Genomic DNA, 26082 nt, shown 5'->3' on the forward strand with positions numbered 1-26082 from the left:
AAAGAGATTGAGGCTCTACCCTTAAGAACTTTGGCAATGTATTAAAGCTTCCAACTGGAATTCTGAAATTAGATTGAGTGTCACCAAATTCTATTCTTTGGAGGAATACTTACTGAGCATCTAAACAAGTTCTAGGTGCTAGCAAATCACCAAATATCCTCTTCAAAATCTTAAATTCTAGTGGGGCAAGATGAAAAAGAAAGATAAATAATATTACAGAGACAAAATAAGTAAGAGAAGAATGCAAAATTTAGGGTTGGGAGCTTGCAATTTTATGAAGGGTGGCCAGGGAAGGTCTTGCTGAGAAAGTTGCATCTAAGCAGCATCTTGAAGAAGGTGAGGGAGTGAAACAGGTGGAGGTACCACAGTGAAGCATTTCAGGGAAGCAGAAGACGAAGTAGAAAGGCTCTGAGATGCGAGCACAATATCATGTTTAAATGACAGCAAGGAAGCCAAGCTGCTTGGCGTGGAACAAGCAAGGAGGCAGCAGTAGCAGGTGAAGTCAGAGAGGAAATACAAATTTCTCGCCATCAAAGTGTAATTTGCCAAATTCGTGCTTTGAAGTCCACTCTTAGAGGGATTCATCATATTGTTTCCCTTTTTCTGTGTCCTCAGATAAGTGGACTGGGCTGGCAACCAGAAAAGACATGGTGTTCACAGAGGAACTGCTGACTGGGATACAGCAGGCATCATCAACTCGGCAAATGTTCTTATCGACCTAGAGGAAACACTGTTTACAAACTACTGTTTTCTATGATTCTCACACTCAGAGGAATTTTCAAACCAGTTGGGAGAACTGGCTAGTTCTCTTGTTTTCTCTCACTGTGGAGAAAAATAACATGATAAAATTCAGCAGGGGGATGGGGGACACTCTAAAAGAGTCATTAGGAGTCACAATTATTAAAGTGAAGATGAATTTTTATCTATTATTTATGTATACTCTTGGTAATTTATACACTATCGATAAATATTAAATTTATAAGTATGATTTAACCATTATATTTTAATGATATTTCTCACATAATAAAAAAGCACATTTATCCATTATCTTCTATGTGTAAATACTAATAATAATAATACTAAAAATGTCTGCTTGGATTTCCCATAATCACTACATTAGCTTTTCTTCTAAACCAAGTTTTCCTCTGGGTTCTTATTTGCCATTAAAGGCAGGGTAATTTTCCCAGAAATACCTCAGAATAAATATGATATCATCTTGAATTTGTCTGTTACAACCTTCCTATTTATATTTTCTTTACTGTTACTTAATAATGACTTATTAATTGTGATGTTGTCTTTTTAGCCATATTTGTCTTCTTAACTCTTCAGTCATCCATGTACCTGGTCCCCATTATTGAATTCCCTCTGTTAGAGGTGTTTTCTGTCACCGTCAAGAAAGAAAGGATTGTGGTGGAACAGAATAATGAAGCATCATCTTTCCCATTAATTTTGTCATTGATCTTTTGCTATAACTCAGTGTTTTAGAAAAGTTTACCCACCTACACCTCATTTTCATAAAATGGAAATGTATTTTCAATTTCTCATTATAAAATTTCCAAACAATATATAAATTAACAGTGAAAGTAAAGAAACCTTTGAACTAAAAATCAAACACCATATGGGAGAGACACTAACTCAACAGCAGTGACTGGGTTTGGAAGGGCTGAGTCTGAGCGAGACAGACAGATGCAGGGTCGAAGGAAGAGCTGTAATGAGGGACGCGGACTACAAGGCAGGAGCGTGGGCGTGGGCAACAGACGCTGGAGGGCTTCCGAGGAAGGTTTCTCGTTCCACAACTGTCTTCAGACCGTGTGCCCTCTTTGGGCTACTGAAAACAATGTCCCTGGTCACATGCCTGGTCACTCCCCTGCTTTTTTTCCTTTGATCAGAAAAAGAAGTGTCATCACAGATGTGATTGAGTCTTTGTGATTTCCTACCACAAAGGAAATCGATTTAAATAATCAATACCTAAATATCTCTCACTTTGAAAAAACTTTTTCCCATACAACATGCGAAAAATGTGAGACCTTTCCACATTTTCTCAAGTAAAGTCCTTAATTTCCTGCAGAGAATGAACAACAATGACAAAGAGTTTTATACCTATCAGGAAAAATAAAACAAAACCAACTTCATCTACTAGAAAGTGAAATGTTTGCCTGGCACTCCAACATGCAGAATTTAATCGAACTGTGATCCCACCACCTGCCTTTTTAATGCATTACTGCACCTGATAATTCAGTTGTGGTTGTGTAAACCCTTGGTCATCACTTCCATTAAACACACAACAAAAATAAAATATCATTCATTTTCTGTTTGAACACAGGAATAAAATAAACCTACTCATTGATTTTTCTGTATTAGTGCAAAGGCCGAATACTTGAAAATTTAAAAACTAAACCTTCAAAAATCACGATATTCTCCTTTTTCCCCCTCTTTCTTTGGCAATTAAAAAAATCCTTGTTTCCATGAAACCTTTGGCTCTAAGAGGAAATAGACATACATAGAATGCCTCAGGTTCCAAAAACTAATTATTTTAAACAAAGTTTTAAGTATTGAATCCAACCCTCTGCTTTGTGAAGACTGGAAGCCCTGGAAGGAATGAGGGTGGACCTGTGGTGGTGCGCTGAGCTTCAGAGTCAGCTTTGGGCACAATGTAGAGACCGAATGGTGTGGGACACCAACCTGTTCTTGGTCTGTTAATTCACGAAAGTCATTTACAGGCATTTGGCCTCACTTCCCTGTCTTTTTTTTTTTTTTTTTTTTTTTTTTGACAAAAGAGCCTATCTGACCAACTTCATAGAAGTGTCACTCAGATCAACAAGAATTAGTGCTAACAGCTAAGAGCAGAAGTGTGGCCTGGGCCCAGGAAAAGTAAAGATCTTTGTAAATGTCGAAGGATTGTGTCTCTGTGAGTTGTTAGGAGGACACAGCAATATTTGGGCAGCACATTTGCCAAAGATGGTTCCACTGATAAGCCACAGAGAGAGCATACAGCTACTTAGACCCCCAAAGTGCTACTGCTTTGTCACTGACCAAAGTGTGAATATACATACCTTCTAGTGAACTGTAATGTTACTTGTTTTCTTAAAGTTATGTGACTACTGAAAGAGGAGGCATCTGTTGCTACCTGACTCAGAGATGTGGGAAAAAATGATCTTATTCTCTCAGTTATACATAGCATATGGTCCTCTGTTTGTGTGTTTGTTTTTAATGTTATTTTTTAATTACAGTGTACATTCAATATTATTTTGTATCAGTTTCAGGTATACAGCACAGTGATTAGACAATCACATACTTTACAAAGTTAACATGAGGCCTTTTGATTTGTCCCTTCTTTTCCTTTCTAGTTGCTGTCTTATCTCTCATTCCCTTCCCTCAGTCCAGCCACACTTACTTCACTTCCTCCAATATCCCAGACGCCTTTCTTTCTGGGCCTCATGCATAGCCTTTCTCTGCCCATAGCACACTCTCTACTTTCTCCTTTCCCCTGCTCACTGGGACTCAAATTCCATATCTTACTTCGGGCTTTGCTTCCACCAGAAAGCCACACATTGGATGCTGAGCTAGATGATTCTGCTATGTGACAGTGATCACCTTCTGCACTTCTATCACAGAACCTACTGCATTTATTAGACCTACTGCATTAAGTTCTCATACCTCCTCAGACAGAACTGAATTTTTTTTAAGGCAAGCCTTATATGTTAGGCCAGGGTGCCACAGTATTTCCAGCCCTAGGATAGTTCTTGGTAATAGAGAGTGTTTGACACACACTTGCTGAATGTGTGATCGAATGGAGGAGTAAATGGCTGACTGCTTCTGCATTTCTGTTTCTGTGGCTCTCATGGTTCAGCACTGCTCCGCAGGCTGCAGAGACCCACTCCACGGCTGACATGGCCAAGTGCTGCGATCGCTTCTCTGCTTGCAGCCACATGTGAAGTGGGTCAGGAAGCTGTGCTTCGGCTTTAACCTCGTTCTGTGTGATAAATGGCGGGGGAGGGGGAGGCTAGCTGTAGCTAAACCAATAGACAGTGTCATAAGCTAAGTAGGGTGAAGAAATAAGTATATATTTCCATATAAAAGCAGAGAACCAATTCAGGAAACTGGTTAGGAGCTGATAGACAACAGATGATTATACAATATAAACAGAAGGGCATCATTTTTATTAGTGGTTCAAAGCAAAACAATTTCTCAGTGGAAATCAAAGAAATTTCTTGTCCTAAATAGTGTCACCTACAATCAGAGTCTGATTTGAAAATTCTTGTGCAAGCGATTTAGTGAGGGAGTGCACTCAAGTGAAACGTAAGGGAGCACGGGCAGCAAGGTGGCAGAAGCCTGGACAAAGATGAGGCTCCGCAGAAGCCCACAGTAAGTTTGATTTCAGGTGAGCCCTAAGCATGAATAATGATGCAATGCCCTTTGTCAACAAGGAGTTCACCAAGAAGTCAGTCACGAGCTGTATCTCCTTGCTGGAGATAGTGTCATTTTCCAGATAAACTCTTTTTTCAGACCAAGTGGCAATTCTCAGGAGGCAAGTGAGTCTGAGCTATTAACAAACACTCAACAGACGCTGGGCTATATGAGTGCACCAGGCTGAGGCGGGGAGCTGAGCAGAGCACCAAGCTTATCTGCCTCAACCCCGAAACAAAGGTGTTCCAGGGCTAAGCCAGCCTCTACAGAAAATTATTTCAACCTTCCTATATCAATATGATACCTGAATACAGTCTATTCTTCTGACAGTGCCATTTCTTATAAACTTGAAAGTGGAGTCAAACTAATTTAATGTTACCTGAAAAAATTGTGCACACTTTGTCATCTTCAGCTTCTCACTCAAATTAAGTTCCATGAATGTCAGCTCTATGGGATTTGTCTCGAAATACTCCATGAACAATATGAGAGAAAGGTACAAGCTACAGCAAATGAGATTGAATTTAGACATCTGGAAGAAGTATATTATTAAACTCTAGGGCTCACTCACTCTGGTAAGAACTACTGTGGAATTACTTTCCTTTGAATTTTTTGAAAAGAGGAAATATCTGTATTTTAAGATTGTAAGCTTGATTACCTTCTAATTCCATTTTCTGCATGTTTTTGTGGATGAGAATGTAAAGGAATTAAATTGGAGCTTCACAGCAGGCCCTACGCATATTTAACTATGTCTTAGAGGGATGGAGCAAAAAGGGAAAAGGACTCGTGGACATGGACAACAGTGTGGGGATTGCTCAGGGGGAGGGGGTGTAAGGAGACTAAATGATAATGGAAAAATACAATAAAGATTAAATTAAAAAAGCAAAGAAATTCTAGTGATCAATAAGGAAAATAAAGCCAGCAACTACAAAAGAAAAAGAAAAAAGAAAGTACAATATGAAATGAGCACTGAACTGGTTATTCAGGTTATGGTTCTCTAAATTCATTAGCCTTTTGACAGAAACTTAACCTCTCTAAAACCAATTTTCTTCCAACATAAGGTGATAAAGATGAACAATACAATATTTCTGGTGTTTCCCCTAGTCTATAATTTTATATACTTCATAAAAATAAAATAGTTATAAAATGTTCTGATACACAACACAGACTTAATTTTTTCCAGGTAATTAATGTATTATCCCATCAATATCTAGTGAATTGGTCATATTTCCCTTACTCACTTGAAATGCCATATAGTTATAGAAATAATTTTTATAGTTTTATCAGTTATTATTTATTAATTCATTCATTCCCTGGAGAACTATTTTCCAAACAATTACTCTGCCTCAGTCACTATTCTAAGTGCCGATTTTTCTGCCAACTATCACAGCAGCACCAGAGTGCTCCAAGTAATTTCAGTACGTTTAAATGGAAGAACAAGTTTTCCTTAATGACATTTCATGTTTAATATTTTACTAGCTAGTATCATCTATTTATTTATTATTATAAATATCATCTATATTTATTATTCTAAATGAAAAGTTATTTTCTTAATTTTCAAAATCCCATTTGGGATTCATTTGTACTTCAAGCAGAGTTCTTCGTTTCCTGGACTATTGGAACAAGTTTCCTTCAAGGTACAGTTGTTTGTGGATGTTTAGGGTATATTTTCACTGTCTGCTTATACCAGGAAGGTGTATATTATATCCTAGAATCTTTTGTTAACATTTAAAAAATTGTATGGTATCTAGCTACACAACCAACACTGGTATGAGGTTGTATCAATTCTTGAATTTCAATTTAAAATCAATGTTATTCTTTATGGTCAGTTCATTTTTCTTTTTGTCATGACTAAGTAAGTTGAGGTAGATATATATTTATTTGAACGTATTTCACAGGAGTTCATTTGCATTCTAAGAATGGTTTGCACAGCAAAGGCTCTGGTAGCTCATCAAAAATCCATTTCTCCTTCTTCCTGGGCCACGCCTAGACTACCTTTCCCAGCCTCCCTTGCAGGTAAGTAACTGAGTCAGGCCAATGGAATGGGAACTAAAGTGATTAGTGCAATTTTTAGGCTCTAACTTTAAAGAAGCAAGTATCACCCATCTTCCACTCTCTTTTCAATTCTTATGTACCCCAGTATATGTTATAGTAATGAACTCGGAGATGAGGAAGGCATACTATGAAAAAAATATTGAATGAACATAAGAAGACCCACTCTTCTTTCATGCGAAGAAAATACCCTCCTATACTGTGTGAGTCCTTATGTATCAGACTATTTCTTTTTTAATCACAGACCAGCTTCCCTTAATAATACCACTTTCTAATTCTCTTACTGTAAACAAGACACTATGGTTTCTATTGCAAATAAAATCAATTAACAAATTTATAAATGAATTACTATTCAAAACTCCATGAACAGCTCTTTTCACAGTGAGAATTAGAATAAGATATAGTGTCTTAGATTGGGTGCCTGCAGTCAAATTTAGTGGGAGCTAACACAAGTAAGAAAGTGAGAAAGGCAGGGTTGAGCATAGAGAGAGGCTGATCCACAATATGGAAGCAACTAAAGACTTTGTCTAGGTCCTATAAGGACCACTGAAGCTGAGATGGCCCTTGGATGTTGTCTCAAATTGAGGCATTGGTCAGGCCTTTGTATTTCCACATGAGCCATTGGCCATGAGCAGCCATTTGGGTAGGGTTATAATCTTGGGCAAAACAGTTTTATGTGGCCTAGGCCATGTTCCAGTGACTTAAAAAAAAAAAACAACGAAAGCTGAGAGCTTTCAGTATTGGATATTCCCAGCAGTTACTGCATTAACATTTGAAGACAGGATGTAGGGTGAGGGGAGAACATCACAGCATTCAGTACATGTAAGCATGTAGATTCTTATGAAAAATCCAAATCTACCTGGCTGGTGTAGCTCAGTGGATTGAGCGCGGGCTTGCGAACCAGACAATCGCGGTTCGATTCCCAGTCTGGGCACATGCCTGTGTTGCAGGTCAGTTCCCGGCAGGGGCCAGTTCCCAGCAGGGGATGCACGAGAAGCAACCATACATTGATGTTTCTCTTCCTCTCTCCTTCCCCTCTAAAGATAAATAAATAAATATTTTTAAAAAATCCAAATCTAGTAATTTAGTAAAAAGTAATGAATTACTACTTAACAAAGCTTTCCTGTGAAAGGAAAGTTGATTATGTTCATGTTCTCCAGTGTATGTTTAATGCACTGCAGGACGTCCATTGGTCACTTGGAAAGAAAGCATGAGTGTGTGTGTGTAAAATACTGTTATATAGATATTACATAAATAATTGATTAATGGTATTTAAAAAGTTAATATAAAACAGGCAAGTGTTATGTGTATATCATTTATAAATATTTGATTTACCCTTCCTCACATTTCATAGTCTATATGACATATAGACCCCAAAATAAAACTAGTCATAAAACTACCATTTTACATAAAATTACGTAGATAAAAAAATATGCTGTTAGAAAATAAAATCCCAAGACATATGTTTTCTAAAGAGTCCAGAATGACAGACACGTAATTGGTCACAGTAGAAGCTGTTGCTTTTAACTCTTTTTTAAAAGATTTTTTATTTATTTATTTTTAGAGGGGAAGGGAAGGAGAGAGGGAGAGAAGTATCAATGTATGGTTGCCTCTCGTGGGTCCCCTGCTGGGAACTGGCCTGTAACCCAGGCATGTGCCCTGACTGGGAATTGAACCGTGATCGTGTGGTTCGCAGGCCCGCGCTCAATCCACTGAGCTACACCAGCCAGGGTGCTTTAAAGTTTCTTTACTGTGAGGCAGTCACATTTGTTTTTTAGCTGTCATCAGTTGCATTACTTGGTGTTTGACAGTAATTTTTTAAAAAACTAATAGAACAGCTTTATTTACTTGGGGATATCTTCCTTCTTTAGGATACGTAATATGTCTTGTTGCTTTACAAGAAAATATGGGATTAAAGGCATTCTCCCAAAACAAATGTTGGCTTCCCCTACACTGGGGTTGTGCCCTGCCGCCTGCTGTCCTGCTTGGCTGGCTACACGATGTCTTTTTGTTTCTTTTTGTTTCAATGTGCAATCACACGGCAACCATTTTGAAGACTTTTATATGGCAATTAAACTCACTGTGCACAGAACCATCAAGGCACATAACCTGAAATCATTAAACTGAGTAGGTGTCTGACTGTAACGGTGAAATGCATGCTAACTTCGGAAATTGAAAAAAGTGCACTTTAGAATTAAGAAAATATAGCATAGGCATAGGAAAAAGTAGGCTAATAATAATAATACATAATTCAATGACAAATATATAATAATACAGGAATAAACTCTGTGTTTTGTGTACTCACAACACTAAATCTACTTTCTTGCCCCCCCATCGTGTGTTAATTTTTTATTAACTGACGGATACGTATGATAAAAAATTTTGTAGAATTCTGGCTTATGTTGCCAGGGGATTACTTTATGAAAAGCTTTAACAAATGCTTTTGTTAAATAGCATATTTCTCCAGTTCATTTAAAGAATGTTTTAAATAAGAACCCAGATATGATGTGAAATAAAGCAGATCTAACAAGGATCCAGAAGTTATTGTCATTTTCCAGATAATTCCATATAGTTTCCTGAGTTTCAATAGTTCTAACAGGCCATCTCATTACTGCTTGGCCTCATAAGCTTCTATACCCATTTTTTAAACAAAATTTTCAGTTCATTAAGTATCTAGCGCCTCCTCTCCTGCTTCTTTTGTTTTTTGTTTGTTCTGCCTCTTATTGATTAATGATGTCAAATCATATGTGAATAACAAATGTATTGCCAGTTTTAAAACAGCACTATTATATATGACTTAAAAATCTAATGGCCAAACCTCATTTGTGTCAATTGGTATATCACTTTACTTGAGTTTTTTTTATATTTGTCACTGGCTTAATTTTAAAAGAAAAAAAAATTTTAATTAAAGAAAAAGTTTAAAGAAATTATGCAAATAAAAGGAAATTATTCTGTTTTAATATTTATAAACTCATGAAACAAAAAATAAGATTTTTGCTTAAAAATACTAGTCTGCAAAACAACTTCTCTGCTTTGCTGATCATTAAATATGAGATAAAATATAAAAAACTGTTGATAACAAATTTCTTAGAGAAGATTTAAATTATACTTAGAGTCAAAATTTATGCCCTGGCTGGTGTAGCTCAGTGGATTGAGCTCAGGCCTGCAAACCACACGATCGAGGTTCGATTCCATCAGGGCACATGCCTGGGTTGCAGGCCAGTTCCCAGCAGGGGACTCACGAGAGGCAACCATACATTGATATGTCTCTCCTTCCCTTCCCCTCTAAAGATAAATAAATAAATTTAAAAAAATTTACTTAAAGAAAACTTATCACATAAATATTAAGCAATGCCGTTTTTCCCTCAGAATGTAAATTAGTTCCAGAGCATGGCAGAAACTGTCTTTTCCATCATACACTCAACCTGAACAAACAGCATTGTTTTGCAGCTTGACTGGCACTGTCAAGCACTGTGCTCAGAAGTGGTTATTAAAAACTATTAAAAAGACACAGTTTACTCGTGGAAAGAAGCACATCTTGCTCCAATTCCATTCCTAACTGTCACTCACACTGTCACTGTGAAATTTTTTATAACTTTGTTTTTTAAATTTATTTACTTATTTTTCTTGTTGTTCATGTACAATTGTTTTCTTTTTCCCCCCTCCAAGCCCCTTCGCCCAGCCCTCCCCACCACGTACCCTCAATCCTGTCTCCTTTGGCTTTGTCCATGTGTCCCTTTTGTACATGTTCCTTAACAACCCTTCCCCTCACTGAGAAATTTTCTAAGGTCATGACTGAAGTAAGCACATACCTAGTTTTGCATGTGGCTCATGCTACCAAGTCATCGCCATACTCCTAAGTTATATCACCCACTTGTTTTCCAGAGACAGGTTCATGTCAACCTCTGAACCCCAGCAAAGATTCTAGACTCTGTCTTTTTGAGACATTCTTCCAAAATTATATATTAATAAATACATACTCTTGATTTAAGGATATGGCTTGGCAATCTAATCTTCCAGCTGCATGGTTATTAGTCCCAATTAAATGTATGTCACTGTCTTAACATATATCAATAATAATATAATGATTTCAAACACAGGATACAGTAAAAGCTTATCCAGAGTTAGACAGATTAATTGCATTTGACACCACAAGTGGAATCACCAAAAGCAAAAGTCAACAAATGGGGCTACTTCAAACTAAAAAGCTTCTGCACAGTAGAGGACGTCTCACCCAATGGGAGAACACATTTGCAAATCACACCTGATAAGGGTGAATATCCAAAATATACAAGGAACTCACACAACTCAATAGCAAAAAAGCAATAACCCAATTAAAATATTGCCAAAATACAAAAATAGACATTTTCCAAAGAAATACAAATTGTTAGCAGGTACATGAGAAGGTGCTCAGCATCACTAGTAATCAGAGAAATGCCAATCAAAACTACCATGAGGTATCACCTCCTACCCTTAGAATCGAGGACAAGAGGTAAGTGTTGGCAAGGATATGGAGAAAAGGGTGTACATATAAGTGTTAATTTTTAAAGCCTGATAGTCTTTTGACCTTTTTGCTCTGTTTCTAGACACATCAGGGAACAATGAGATAACTCCACTCATCTTAAATTCAGGGAGTACATATAGCTTCATGGCTGAATTAATCAGATAACAGAATTAAAAGACAAATAGGTGCTTAAATTTAAAAAAAAAAAGGAAAACCGTATTCTTCCATATGAGAGTTTGTTGAAGGTATTATAAATGTTTTCAAAGTAGGTTGATTACACATGAAGAGTTCTAAGGCATAAATGGTAAAGAGGAGATAGCTAGCAGGAAATAAAACTCAATTAAATACATAATACTTTCCAAACTAAGAATCATCATATATTTAATCCCATTTTATCTCTTAAACCACAATGTAGATATGGGAAAATATTTCACCTTATTTCTCCTCTATGAGAGAACAGAAGTGCTTGAGATAAATGAGGGAAGGTATGATTCATAAAAACCATCACCCCCCAATTTTTAAAAAATTGGATGGCTAATTTCTAATATTTAAAAAAAAACACAATAAACCCACATTTAGGTAGACTAAGAAACTTTTAAATTATGTGATTCAGATTAGAAGAATAAGTAGATTCAAATCAATACAGAGAAAAATAGTCTTAGCACTAATGTTCCCATTACAAAAGCCTCTATTCCCTAGTGGTATCAGGCAAAATAAAGATGAATATGTTTGTGGAACTCCAGCCACACCAAACAACACTCATTTCTCCAATTAAAAGTCTCCCTTTCTCTTGAGGATACTCTCTTTTATTTTCTGTCTTGCTATTTATTGCTTATTCTTTAGACCAGCAATTTTCAAACTTTTTTATCTCATGGCACACATAAACTAATTACTAAAAGTCCTCAGCACACCAAAAAATGTATTGTATTTTTTTGCAGATCTGACAAAATAGGTATAACTTTCATTGATTTACAAAAAGTTAATAGTAATTACCTACCATTTTTGCTCCAAAGTGAGTTTTTAAAAAATCAGGTGCCTATACTTGTAAAAAAGGATTTCAAGAATTAACCAATCAAATGCAAACTTATTATGCAACATAACCAACCAATAATATGCAACTCTAGTATACAATCCATATATTTATGGTTAAAGCAGGGCATTCACACCAGATGGCTATCATGTTGGATGCTGTCATTTTTTAAAAAGTTGACAGCCTATGGGAAAAGAGGCCAGTGCCCATGACTAAATAGTCAGGTATTGCATGTTTTAAGAGTTCTTGTGGCACACCAGGTGAAAATCACTGCTTTAGATGACAACTCAGTTATCACCTTCTCAGCCAAGCACCAGCTGAGACCCTATGCAGAGTCGGGGTGCTCTCCTTGGTATTTCCAGAACTCATTATGTACCAGTTTCGTGTAACTTATCTTACATTAAACTATTAATTTTTGCTTCTCTGTCCCCTTCCCCAGACTGAAAATTCTTTGGGGTTCAACATGTTGTTTTGATTATTTTTATTTTTAGTACCTAGCATCATCCCTAATACATGATAGGTGGTGAGGGAAAAAAGAGACAAAGAAAAAAGAAGGGGTGTGGGGGGAGAAGAGCAGCCACTGAAATAGAAGAAAAAACCACCTTAAAAGATCTCTAAAGAGAAAGATTAACCCCAATCTCAGAATACTTTGAACAGCCACAGTCCCTCTGAGATAAACGGAGAGAATTGTCAAAAGGGAAACTCCTTTCTTAGGCTCTGCCCACACAGTAGTTGCAAAGGGTACACAAAAGAAATACAATGATTTTATTGTAAAATTATCTAGTCCTACATGAAAAATTTCTAGTCTTCCAGCAAGCATTCAGTAAGCATATTTATCCTTTGAGTATCCTACAGAAGATGCACTGATAGACTATGTAATAATTTTGTAGCACTTTTCATTTGATATTTTATTATGTATGCTGTTTCAGTTGTCCCAACTTCCCCCCTTAGCCTCCTCCACCCAGCCTGCCCACCACCCCCATAGTCAGTCCCCATACTGTTGTCCATGCCCACAGCTCATTCATACATGTTTTTTGACTAAGCCCTTCTTTCATGCAGTCCCCTCTTCTCCCAACCTCCTTATGGCTGTGAGTCTGTTCCATATTTCTATGCCTTTGGTTCTGTTTTGCTCAGTTTATTTTACCCATTATATTCCACTTATAAATAAGAGTATATGGCATTTGTCTTTCACCAACTGGCTTATTTCACTTAGCATAATAGTCTCCAATTTCATCTATGATGTTGCAAAAGATAAGAATTTCTTCTTTTTTACTGCTGTGTGTTATTCCATTATGTAGATGTACCACAGTTTTTTATCCAACCACCTACTGATGGGCACTTAGACTGTTTCCAAATCTTGGCTATTGTAAACAGCACTACTGTGAACAGTTTCTTTTGAATTTGTTTCAGGACTCTTAGGATATAATTCCAGCAACAGAATCTCTGAGTCACAATAAGTTTCATTTAAACATCTAAAAACCAAAGCTAAGAAACGAAAAATGTGATGGAAAAATAATATGCACAAAAATACAAAATATTTATCCATACATCTGGATATATGGATATATTTCCATATATACCTGGAAATATTTATATACATCTGGATATATTTACATACATTAATATGTTAGTATAATATATATATTTGAATGACAGGCTTTGGTATTAGTATGAAGAAATACAACTTATTAAGCATGACAATATGACAGTGTATTATATTTGGAGGAAAACATGCATTTTTTTAAAGTGTTAGCTGTAAAATAACAGCACTATAATACAATCCTAGTTGTACATTTGGAGAATTTGAGACAACAGTTATTTATATACCATAGTAGAGACTGTGCCATGCCCAAATAACTTTCCTCTTTCTTCATAACTCAGAAACTGAGAAATAATTAAAATCAGTTTTTATCTAACTGGAAATAAAACCAATCTCAAGCTTACTTTTGGAAAGAAAAAAGGAATGTTGTAAATGTTCTGCTTAATTACATATTTTGATATTTTCAGCTTCATTTCCAGTTTACTGAGCATACCATTGAAGTTTCTGTGCCAAAAATTTTATGCTCCCTTTTGAAGGATCAACGCATTTAGCTGGATTTTTTGTTGTTGTTGTTCCCCAAACAAACCCATTACTTTTCTATTGTACCGCAGAGTAGAAAATTCTGCAAAATGTATATGTGCCTACAGAAAAAAGCTACATATCCCCTCTCTATGTATGGTTACAGGTCCACATTGAAATATTAACTTCCAGGACACAGTAACTTGCATCATCGTAATTTCTTCCTAAACTCTTCCCATTTTATCTTGAGAAATGTGTTACATATTGATTGATCATAGACTGCTTACGCTCTTCAGGTTACGTATGAAGAGACTGTCGACTTGGGCTCTGACAATGTTTAACACCAAAAAGTGAGCGTGTCTGCAAACTAACAGCCATGGGATCATAATCCAAGCTTTGCCCCTCAAGCCAGGAGTACTTTGCCTCGGAGTACGTAAGCTACTCATGTGTCATTTCAACTGACAATAAAATCACAACACAGCACAGATCTTTGTCAGCCATGTCATGACTGCTTACATTAAAGCAGTCCTTCACATTAGAAGGTCACAACCCAGAATACAAGGTGACAAATAACTGGAACCCTTTTGACAAACATGATGCGCAGGACCTCACCAAGGTCTGAACACACCAAAATGTCCACGTGTTCCAGTGAGAACCAATAAGTGAAATTTAAATGTTTCCTAAAATAATGCCTAGAACCATTCATTATGCATTGATATAATTTAATTTGTGTTCATTAAATAGGACAGTCGTATTGCTTTAGTATTTTCAATTATTCAGCTGTAGTTAATATCAAAGTTAAATAAAAGTTCTGTTCTCCTAAGTCAGAGAACCAGGAGGGTAAACTTAACAATTCTTTGGGATAATTATGGACATATGAGTATGTGTGTGGAACTTTTATCACTATTACTGAGTAATAAATACTGGTTTAATATGGAAAATTGAGAATTGTTTCAGTTTGTGTGTGTGCGTGTTTATATGCATGTAGTCATGTGCCAAGAAAAACTCAATAACAAGTAATCAGGTTGGAAACTGCTATTTCTAATGGAGATTCAAATATTTATAAAGAAAACAATGGATTTTAAGCCTAGTATATATTATTTAAGACGTACTTATTAGCTTAAATATTTCTAATCAGTCTTAATAAATGTACTTACTGAACACCCACAGAAATAATACCTCTGCCTGGTTTTCTTGGATGAAGTGACAACTTCATTCATTTTAATATCTATGTTCTTTCCTTGGTCTGTGGTATTGGTAGTTAATAATAAAAGAAAGGCAATGCCTTCACCAAAATGTCTTCCTATATTAATTTGGCAACACTAATTGCTTCCTAGGTCCTAAGATAGTTTAAAGGGAAAATCGCAGGTGTTTGTTTTTCTTCAGTTCTTTTCCATTCATTCTGAAAGAGCGCCTAGAGCCACAATTCTCAGTAAGAGGGGACTAAAGCCAAAATAGCTACTCAATTATCTAAAAGTCTGAAGTTCTGAAGTGTTCTTTTAGCATTGTTAGGAGGAAAACATCACTTCCTCTGAGGTGATCTGTCACAGTATCCAACCTGGCCATAGTAAGCCTGTGGTATCTGAGGTGAAGATCAGCCATCTTAATAGTGAGTTATAGCTTTGTGGTGCCAACTGGTCTTCTTATTTTCCTTCCAGATATTAGAGTTTAGGAACAAGGAAAACTGGGGTGAGGTAAATAGGAGAGAGAAATTGGGTGATGGACTAGGCTGGCCAACTTGGCCCATGTTGGTCTTTCTTGCTGGTAGTGGTGACCATATGATCAAGACATGGATAATAAAATATTAAAGAGAATTTGTGAGCAGGTCTTCTGGGAAAGCTTTATAAAAGCGATGAATGCCGCTGACATGGAACTGTGAATTTTTCTCCTTTCACTTTGCCTGCACATTTCAGGGAAGTGGACACAATGACTCTAGAATGAGCAGCCATCTGTCACCACCTGAACAGAGGCCACATAACAAAAAATCACCAGAACAGAAAACAAGACACGAGGTCCTACAGCATTTATGGTCATCCTGGAGCCCAGCCTCAAACATCTTGTTCTTACAAAATTGAGCTACTCTCAAGTTCAGCAACAAAAGTGGAGTTCTGTGTTTCTAGATGTAAATAAAATTTGAAATTGTTCAAGAGATGGGGTACTTGTCCCCGACAGAGCTAAATAATTGATTACAGAGCTTTTTCGAGTAACTCCTCCTATCACCTGTGTTCTGGTCTGAAAGTCAAAAATTGCTTTATCTGTTGGTCTTGCCCAATTGAGACATAAGGAAGGCCCTGAGCATTGAGAGGGACCATGAAGGCAAGGACTGCTGCTGTGGTAAAGCCCTTCAAGGCCAGTGTATAATGTTCTAATAGCCACAGGTGTGTTTACATTGAGGTTTGTGTATGTGTGTAATGTGATAATAAAATATGGAAATAGACATAGAGTAATTTGTTTTCTCATAACTGTATGAGCAACATAAATCTTTAATCAAGGAAAATAATATAAATGATAAGTACCTCCTTTGCATGGAAGTCTAAGAATTCTTTTCATCACTTCCACATTAGACTGTTTCTCTAGATTTGGGGAAAAAGTAATGTTCTACTTCTGTGGGATTCATGGTAGTTTGATGGAAAAATGCGGAAGGGGAGGGTTTAAAATTTCAAGTTATTTTTTACATCTGTCTTTCTCCAACTCATTCTCTACCTTCAATGTCAGTTTCTCAGTTCCTAGGGCCCTTATATTTTCTCTCTCTTCTTTTTTCTTCCTCTATAATCTCTAAAATCAGACCACAGATCAGTGTAAGATTTGGACCTGGCTTGCCAGCTACTGCAAAGGGTCTTTTAAGATACTGGGGGGAATAGAACCACACTCATTTGTCTCAGACCCACATGTGGGTAAGCTACCAAGTTACATGATTTCTTGCAGCATTACAGTAATACCATAGCTCCCAGTATTAGTCATCCATTTGTAGCCTCCTGTCTGATTTCTGGTTCCTGATTCTTTCAAGTTATAGAAGGAAAAACAAAAACAAAAACAAAACAGAACCATGATTTTCAACCAGCCATGATTTTAATTAACATTAGAATTGCCTGGGATAGTCCTTTTAAAAAATGATGTCTGGGAAAAAAAAGGGAAGGGGCTACTCAAAGAATACGTACAAATGACCCATGGACATGGACATTAACTGTGGGAGCCAGGAGTGGGCTGAGTGGAGGAGGGAAAAGGGGTAAAACTGGGACAACTGTAATAGAATAACAATAAAAATTTTTTAAATTTTTTTAAAAACTGAAAAAATGATGTCTAAGTTCCTAGTCTATATCAATAAATCAGAATAAATACTGACATCCAGACTTTAATTATTTTATATACTTTAAATGTAATTGTCATAAGCAGTTAAGGTTGAGAACCACCTAGAAGCTAGAAAGGCAGGTTTAGGAATTATGGGTATAGACCTGAACTAGAGTTATGGGTATAGATAATTATAGTTTTAGGGCAATAGACTGTTTATGTTTTCGTAAGTGTTTCCTGTTGTTGTGTGCTTAAAATTATCCAAGATATACCCATTGCTTCTAAGATAATCCAATCACTATGCGTGGTTTCCCACCTCTTTGGTCTCCAACAGGCAATTTATGATTTAACCATCCCACATTGTTTCTGGTTTTACCCACCTGCCTCCCTAACTGCTAGCACCTGGAAAGCATGGACTATGGCTTTTCATTTCTGTAGACCTGAGTACAGACTCAGAACCACACAAATAATGAACTCAAAAATAAGTCCAGAATTGTGTGGGTTTGTGTGATCATCTCAGTTGGTCAGTAAGCCAATCTGAAGTGATGCTTTTATAATATGTGTTTTCATGGACTATTGTCAATGTAACTGCATGGATAGATTCACTCATTCAAACTTTATTGCAAAACTCCCATAAAGCAGACGCTGCCCTAAGACCAGAGGACATACTATGAAAAGGATGTAGACATTATATATAGACATTATACTGTTCCTTACTTATGCTTAATTATCATGCAACACAATGGTAAAGATACATATTACAGCACCCACCTCTGCTAATATGTTTTTAGTGTTTTTGTCCCCATAAAGCATCCCTGTTTGCCTACAGTTTGACTTGACTACTTATTCCTGGGGAGTTTTTCATAATTCATAAAGAGAGCTTTAACACTTATTTTTTTAAAAAGGTATTTCAGATGTGTTAATAAATAAGAGAGATAAGTTAAAAGAAGTATTCCAGGAACAAAGATACAGAATTTGATGATAAACAATGCAGATTTATAGAATATGGATTTAGTAAGATAAGGAATAGAGGGAAAGAATTACATAAATTTATATAATAAATTTCAATTTTGTTTAAAGGCGTACCATGCACTATTTTTAAAAAGGAATATTAAAGGAAAAATATTTTCCTCTTTCTGGCCGATATGCTATAATCAGAGCTTACAGCAATGATGCCTCTGAGTTATGGGGAAAATATTAAAACAGATTTAGAGATGCAACTAAATGTCAGAGTGTCCTTGGCAACAAAATAGCTACCCAGAACCATACTGTACTTCATAGTTTGAGAAATGGGAACACAATCATCTGACCAAAAAATAAATAAATAAAAATTAATGCCTTCTAATAATCCCTGACTAGAAATGTTGTCTCTTTGAATACAGAGTATGTTTTCCTTTTCCAAATCACCTCAAATCACACAACTGTTTAGGACTTGCATCTCACTCATCAAATTCTGGATTCATGGGGAAAGTGTAGGGCAGAAGGGGCCTAGGGCACCAGGAGCGGTTGAGGACAATCCAAAGACAAATGTGCCTCTCCAGCAAGGGCCAGACCTCTCCCCGGAGGGACCTGACCTCCTGCAGCAGGGTAGAGGCCGCTGCCGCTGCTTGCTGAGCTTTCACAGAACAAAATCGTGAACCAAACACCCTGCAATGAACCACCCCAAGCTGCCACTCTGGGCTCTCCAGGGACTGCTTTTGATTGAAATGAATTTCTTTAAAAAAAAGAAAGAAAGAAAGAAAGAAAAGCAATATACAATATGAACACTTTTGTCACTGGTGTTGACGTGCAGCTCTAAAATCTAGGCTTGCTCCAGGTCTGGCTTCCTTTGAAACATACAAAAAATAATAACAGAGTGAACATACAGGGGCCACTTCACTTTGAGCAAGGTGATTTACTCTTTGGGAATCATGAAAGCAAAATTAGAAAGAGATGAAGGCTTTGGTTAGGCTTTGAGGCCTGTTTATTCTTCTGTTTGATTGGGTTGCTTTTCATTTTCTGAAACATAACCTAGGGACTTATAACCAACTTGCTGCTTCAGCTGAAATACGCTCTTGTCACTGGGAAATGTATTTCCAGCTCCCAAACAGAGCTTGCTTGACAGTAGTGCAATTACATTTTGAAGCAACATACACTTTGACATGTTGCAAGTTAAAAGAGATACGCTTTTACTACTTGTGTAAAACAGAATTGAAGAAAATTGACCAAAGGCTTATATAAAGAGATAGGAAGTACATGGCAAAATGCTTGTTCTTCCTACAAAATTTTTACCATGTTTAATGTCTGAGATTCTCACAAAGATTTGAAAACATATTTTGGCAACTTAACAACTTGGTAACTACCTCACTCCCTTCAAGTTTCTGGTGCAACTTCATCTCCCCCAAGAAGTCTTCTCTGACCATTGTATTTGATATGGGACAGAATTCCTGATCCCTTCTAACCGGTTCTACTTTCTTTTCCCATAACCCTTTTCATCTTCTAACATACTATATAAATCACTCATTTATTATCATGCCTGCTACTTACTGTAACAGGCCCACTTCATTCCTCTGAGTCTTCCTCTTGAACTAACATTGCTAAAATTACCCAAGGAATGACAGTAAGTAAGTTTTGTGAGGATATGAGGAAGAGGGAACGCTTGTGTACTTTTGCTGAAAACATAAATTGATACAGTTATCTAAAATTTTAAAATTGAACTACTAGGAATCCCATTTCTGGGTATCGAGCCCAAGGAAATGAAATTGCAATCTTAAAGAGATATCTGCCCTCCCATATTCACGGCAGCATTATTCACAATAGCCAAGACACAGAAAGTACTTAAATGCGTGTCTCTGTATGCATGGATAAGAAATATGTGGTAGGTTTGTATAATGGAATACATCTCAGTTTTGAAAAGGAAGGAAAGCCTGCCATTTGCAACAACATGAATGAACTTGGAGGATAGTCTTTTAAGTGAAATAAGCCAACAGAGAAAAATAAATACTATATGATCTCACTTGTGTGTGGAATCTAAAAAAAATAGAACTCAGAGAAGCAGAAAATAGACTAGTCGTTGTCAGGATGTGGAAAATGGGGCAAGAGGGGAGATATCGGTCAAAGAAGAAAAACTTTCAGCTACAAAATTAATAGATCCTGGGATCTATGCTACAGAATTGTGATTACAGTTAGTAATACGGAATGCTACACTTGAAGTAGGCTAAGAAAGCAGATCAAGTAGATCTTAAGTGTTCTTACAATACCCACACATACACTCATACTCATGCACACACATGGTAACTATTTGAGATGATGAATGTGTGAATTAGCTTGATTGTGATCATCATTGATGTGATATACATATATCAAGTAATCACATTGTACATTTTAGGTATGTACAATTTTAATTTGTTAATTATACCTAAATAAAGCTGGGAAATAAAAATAAAATAATACCACAGTGTTAGTAATCATTGGTGCTCAATGATATCAGCTTAATATATATTATTCTAAAATAAATTGGTCATACAGAAATAATGAACATACATACATACATGTTCATTATTTCTGCAATTTGAAAAGGAACAATTTGGGTTTGGAGGTAGAAAGGAACACTGCCACTTCACTGAACAAAAGAAATTTTATGAAAGCTGTTGTACGTGTATACAATAAAAATATTACAAAAACTAAATTTGCATCTGAGGGTGTCTCCTGTAACTCCCCTCCAATATAGTCAGCTCAGCGTATGTCCACAAACTGTTCTGTAGCTAAAAAGAGGCTATTCTGAGAACAGGACAAGGCTAAAGTTTTAAGATCCCCAGACTGATCATTTGCCATCAATACAAAAGTGGAACCTAATGATCTATAAGAAAGTTTTCCATTGTAATACTCATTTTTCATGTATTCATCAAGTAGTTAATGAGAAATTATTATAGAAGATACTGTGAGAAGCACTGAGGGAGATGTGCCCATAAGACAAGAACATTGCATGCGGGTGGCAAACATTCCAAATCCCCACCAATAAAGCAAGGTGGAAAAGGACATCGTGCCACATAGGGTATGCCAGCAGAGAGAGGAGGAAGTAAGGGGCACGTAGTGGAAGAGTTTGACCCTTCAGAGTAAGACCCTGAAGGACAACCTGGAATCAAGCACATTGTGACACGCAAAGGCAGTGTAGATATGTGTATTTTCATCAGACAGATACTTGTAGCAGGAACACTTGTGTGAAAATAAAGTCATAAAAATATATACTTAATATAGCTAGGAAGCATTTGTAGACAAAGAGGAAAGTGGGTAATTAAGAGGTAATTAACAGCTCAGGAAAAATGTCAATATTTACAGGAATGATGGAGGGGTCTGTCTAGTGAGCAGTGAGGTGAGCTATTGGAGTAATAATTTTTGTTCACTGATGATCTTAACAAGTTTGATTTCAACATTAACAAAAATTTAAACTGAAATAAGTTGAAGAGCAGAAAGAGCTAAAGCAGTGGAAAGTCATCGGAGATTAAGTGCCACATCAGTGAAGGAAAAGGGTACCAGAAGGTGGTGGCTTGGGTGCAAGGTAAGGTTGCAGTAAGCTTTTTCAGGATGGAGGCAGTTCGCACAACCTAGACAGAAAGAATGGAATCACAGAAAAGCAAAGAATAAAAAAAAAACAAGACTAAAGGGAATTTTTGAATCAAGGACCTGGGGAAATTGAGAGGAATGATTGAGTATATAGGTAGAGTTAACTAACACTTTGCAGAGAAGACACATGGCTTCCTCTGAAATAAGAATGTAATTCATGCAATTTTAGGAGTAGAGAGGCAGGCAAGTTACAGGGTTTTATGCAAATTACACTTATTTTCTCTGTGAAGGAAATGATAGGTGAGGATAAGGCCCCTTTTTTAAATGAAGGATTAAAGGCAGAAAGAGGGCTATAGAAACATGATAATGCTTTGCAACAACTTCTGGGGAAAGACAAGGAACACGGCCTCCCATGAGTCAACCTCTGTAATGACCTAGAACCAACAGAAGTGACACACTAGAAACTATTCCTTAGGAAGAGTTTCTCTCAGCATAGTGTACTACAAATTGAGTTGAGTTAAACCAAGGAGTAACAGACAAGTAAGAAATTGATGACATATTTTATATAAAAATGCAATAAATGCATTTAAAATTATCACTGGTAATAACAACAGGAGCAAAAGCAAAACATACAGCATCTCACAATTATTTTCTCACACAAATTTTATACCTAGTAATTTCACTTATTTTCATTATCAACTTAAAAGTTGATCGATTTTTATATAACCCACTGTGCACATTTTTTTAAAAGACAGGTTAAGTGACTCTCTAAGAAAATATAAAATTGAGTATAAACCATACTTAAGGCAAAATGATCCTTCCATTTTGTCCATGAATTTTACCATTAAACAACCTTAAAGTCACTTCTGTCTCATAGAAATCATTCCCTCGTGGCTAGAACAGATGATTTGGATTCCATATGGCACACATTTCGCAGCAACTAGAGACAAAGGGTACAAAATGAACCTTAACCTGATTTCCAATTTTAGTTATTATGCCATTGTCTAGATTTTTTAAAATATAAATTTGACCTTGGCATATATTCCTATTATTAGAATACAAACAATTTTCTCTAAGCACAAGCAAAAATGGCAGAATGACTATTATCTTAGCCATTTTAGGAAACATCAAAATCATCTTAGTCCAGAAGACAGGCTGTGATCAGCTATAACAAACCACCACACATCATGTACCAACTGAATTTAACAAGAGCTAGTTCACATTTGACCTTTTCCATCGGCTGATTCATTTTTTAAAAGCTCAGTAATCTACGGTGTCTTGTGAGATACAAGGATCTAAAACAAATTAGGGCTGCAAAACCCTGGCCAAATTATTGTGCTTATCAATCTGCTAGGAATCACCAATAGACCATGCATCTACTTAACCCCCACCCATGGAGGTCAGTCAGCTTTGAAGTGAGCATATCTGCCTGGTTTGCTTTTTTACAGTGTCACTAATTGTGGAATTTCATAACCACTGTGGGTACTGTCTCCTCCTTGCCTGGTACTCCTGGAAATTTTCTGGGAGCAAACCCTGCCCTGCAAAGGGTTTGGCAAAGTCCTAAGAGTCCTTCTCTAGAATTTTTTTATCCAGAGCTGGTATGGAAGCTCCCTTTGACTTTCATGTGAAAATGTAAATTCAGAATGCTAGGCATATGATCCTCACTTACCTAATGAAGACACTCATGAGATAAAGCCAAAATAGAGGAGAAAATGCCAAAGAGAGACACAGAGAATCTTGCCAACATTCAATTCTTAGTTCCAGTCTCCTTCCTCCAAACCCAACTTCACCCATTCTTTTCCCACAACTCAATGCATCTGTCTTTCAGTAGATCTCTAGGACAAGAAAAGCTATTAAATAGACCTTCCCACTAGGGTTCACGGATTAGGAAAAGTGGTGGTAAGTTTGCTGAAATGGGGGGAGAGGGAATTTACGTTAACTCATTACCATATCGCATCGAGCTGAAGAGCATGATCACATGGGCAGGCATAAAATCTAAATCTGAACTCCATCTTTCATTAATACTTAATTTTGGAAAATTTATTGAACACTTTTAATCCCAAATTCTTGTTCTGTTAAAGAGGGGTCATAAGATTAGTACCTATCTTGTATGCTTATTAATTGCATGAATTGAGAGTGATATGGTATTCTCATTAGAGTGTTTGGTACATAATAACTATTCAATAAAATGTTCCTATTATTTTCTATTATTATTTATGTTAGTGTTATTAGTGTTATTAACAGGCCAGGAGAAAACCAGTTATTCAGAAACCGACACATTGCTGCAGTAGAGATGGTACAGACCTGTGTTAGGAATTGTGACAAACACCGTATTCTTTGTATCAGTTGCATTTTGCAGAAAATTATTGAACATTTCAGTCTCTCCCTGTTTCAAGTGTTTTGAGATCTAAGTGGAAAGTAAAAAAAGACAATAAATCCAGTCAGCTACACCTCTACATACCCTCTTTAGTAACATATATATTCAAAATTGTTGCCCATTAAAAAAATTAAGTTGTCTTTTAAAATTTATTTGTATGAACACTGTATTTATATTTAACCTGAGTACTTTTTCAAAGATGTGTATAGCAAATCTTCCTACTCTGGTTTGAATTTTTACTATATTAATGGTGTCTTTAATGAAGGGGGATTCTTAATTTTACTGAGCACAATTCATCAACCTTTTCCTTTAATATTATGGTTTTCATGTGCACTGTTGATACCTTTTCCTACCACAAAGATATGAAGAATCACACTTGCTACTTTATAGAAGTTTTGCTTTCATTAACTTTTCACCTTCTTCTTTTATACAACTGAAACTAATATTTCTGTGTGCCATAAAAGGTAGGGCCCAAAGTTCTTTTTTTTCCCCTGTATTGATACCAAACTAAGTCAATACCACTTATAAAAAAAACACAGTATTTTCCCAACATCTTACGATGGAACTTTAATCATAAATTGCAAAGTGTATGAATGTGAGTCTATTTCTGGAGTCTGCACTCAGTTCAATTATGCTGTTTGCCTTTCTTTGTACTAATATAATTCCATACTATTTTAGTTAATATATTATGTCTTTCAGCTGTGCTCTTTGAGACTTTGTTTTTCCTGATTCTTTAAATCTCCTATAAGTTTTAGAAAGCTTATTAATTTCTACAGGAAAAAAGTGTCTAGGGATTCTGATTAATATTGCAATGAATATATAAGCATTTGGAGGCAATTATCATCTTACAATATTTGTCCAATCCATAAATATTATATACCTTCCATTTATTTAGATCTTCTTTAATTAATCTCATATAAAATGAAATATACTTTTCATTTTAATGTCTTACATCACTTTTGTTCAATTTATTCCTACATATTTTATTTTACTTACACTGCCATAAATAATATATACGCTAAATTTATTTTTGTGAATTGTTTCCTGCTGGTATAAATTGATCTTTTATCTGGAAAACTTGTAAAGTCATTTGTGAATACTAATGTACATCTGTAGATTCTTAGTGAAAAAAGAGCATTTATAAATTCTCCAAATTACAAATGTAAGTGAAAGATGTAAGAGACTTTGGAAAAAAAGTCAGACATTTCAACCTTCCCTTTCGCTTTACCTTATAATCTCTCTCCTGGTAAATAGCAGAACCTTCAACCCAGAAGCCTAGTAGTCATCTGTGATACTTTTTCCTTTCATTGTTGAATATTAAGCCACCAAAATCTGTGGCCCCCAATAGCTCCTTCCACTGTTGCCCCGCACTCCTGCTTTATTTGGTTTAGGTCCTCATCATGTCCTGCCAGGACTGTTAAAAGAGGCACCTAATTCCTACCCTTCCAGTGTATCCTTCCCCATGAGAGCTTGCCACGACACTCTCCTATTTGTAGAAGATATATTAAAATTGGCTTTTATTATAATTTTGTGCATTAATCTGAATGTAGGTTCCTAGATGGTGACTTACTTCCCGATTTAGAATACCATTTCCCACAGGACTGTGTTCAGGGGCTATTAGCCCACGTGCATATCCCCATTTATATGACTTTTCTCTGCCTTACATAGCAAAGTATAGAATTTAAGCAGAGACACAAGCAAAAGATTTCACACTTTGATTAATTTGGACATTTGGCCATAATCCAGTTTAAATAATCTAGATGATCAGTTCAGGCTAGAGTTCTTTTAAAATTATGGAAATGCTCTTTAATGTTTTTCTTGTGATA

This window comes from Sturnira hondurensis, unplaced genomic scaffold (assembly GCF_014824575.4).
Source record: "Sturnira hondurensis isolate 20B ecotype Veracruz unplaced genomic scaffold, ASM1482457v3 Scaffold0016663, whole genome shotgun sequence".
Classification (NCBI taxonomy): domain Eukaryota; kingdom Metazoa; phylum Chordata; class Mammalia; order Chiroptera; family Phyllostomidae; genus Sturnira; species Sturnira hondurensis.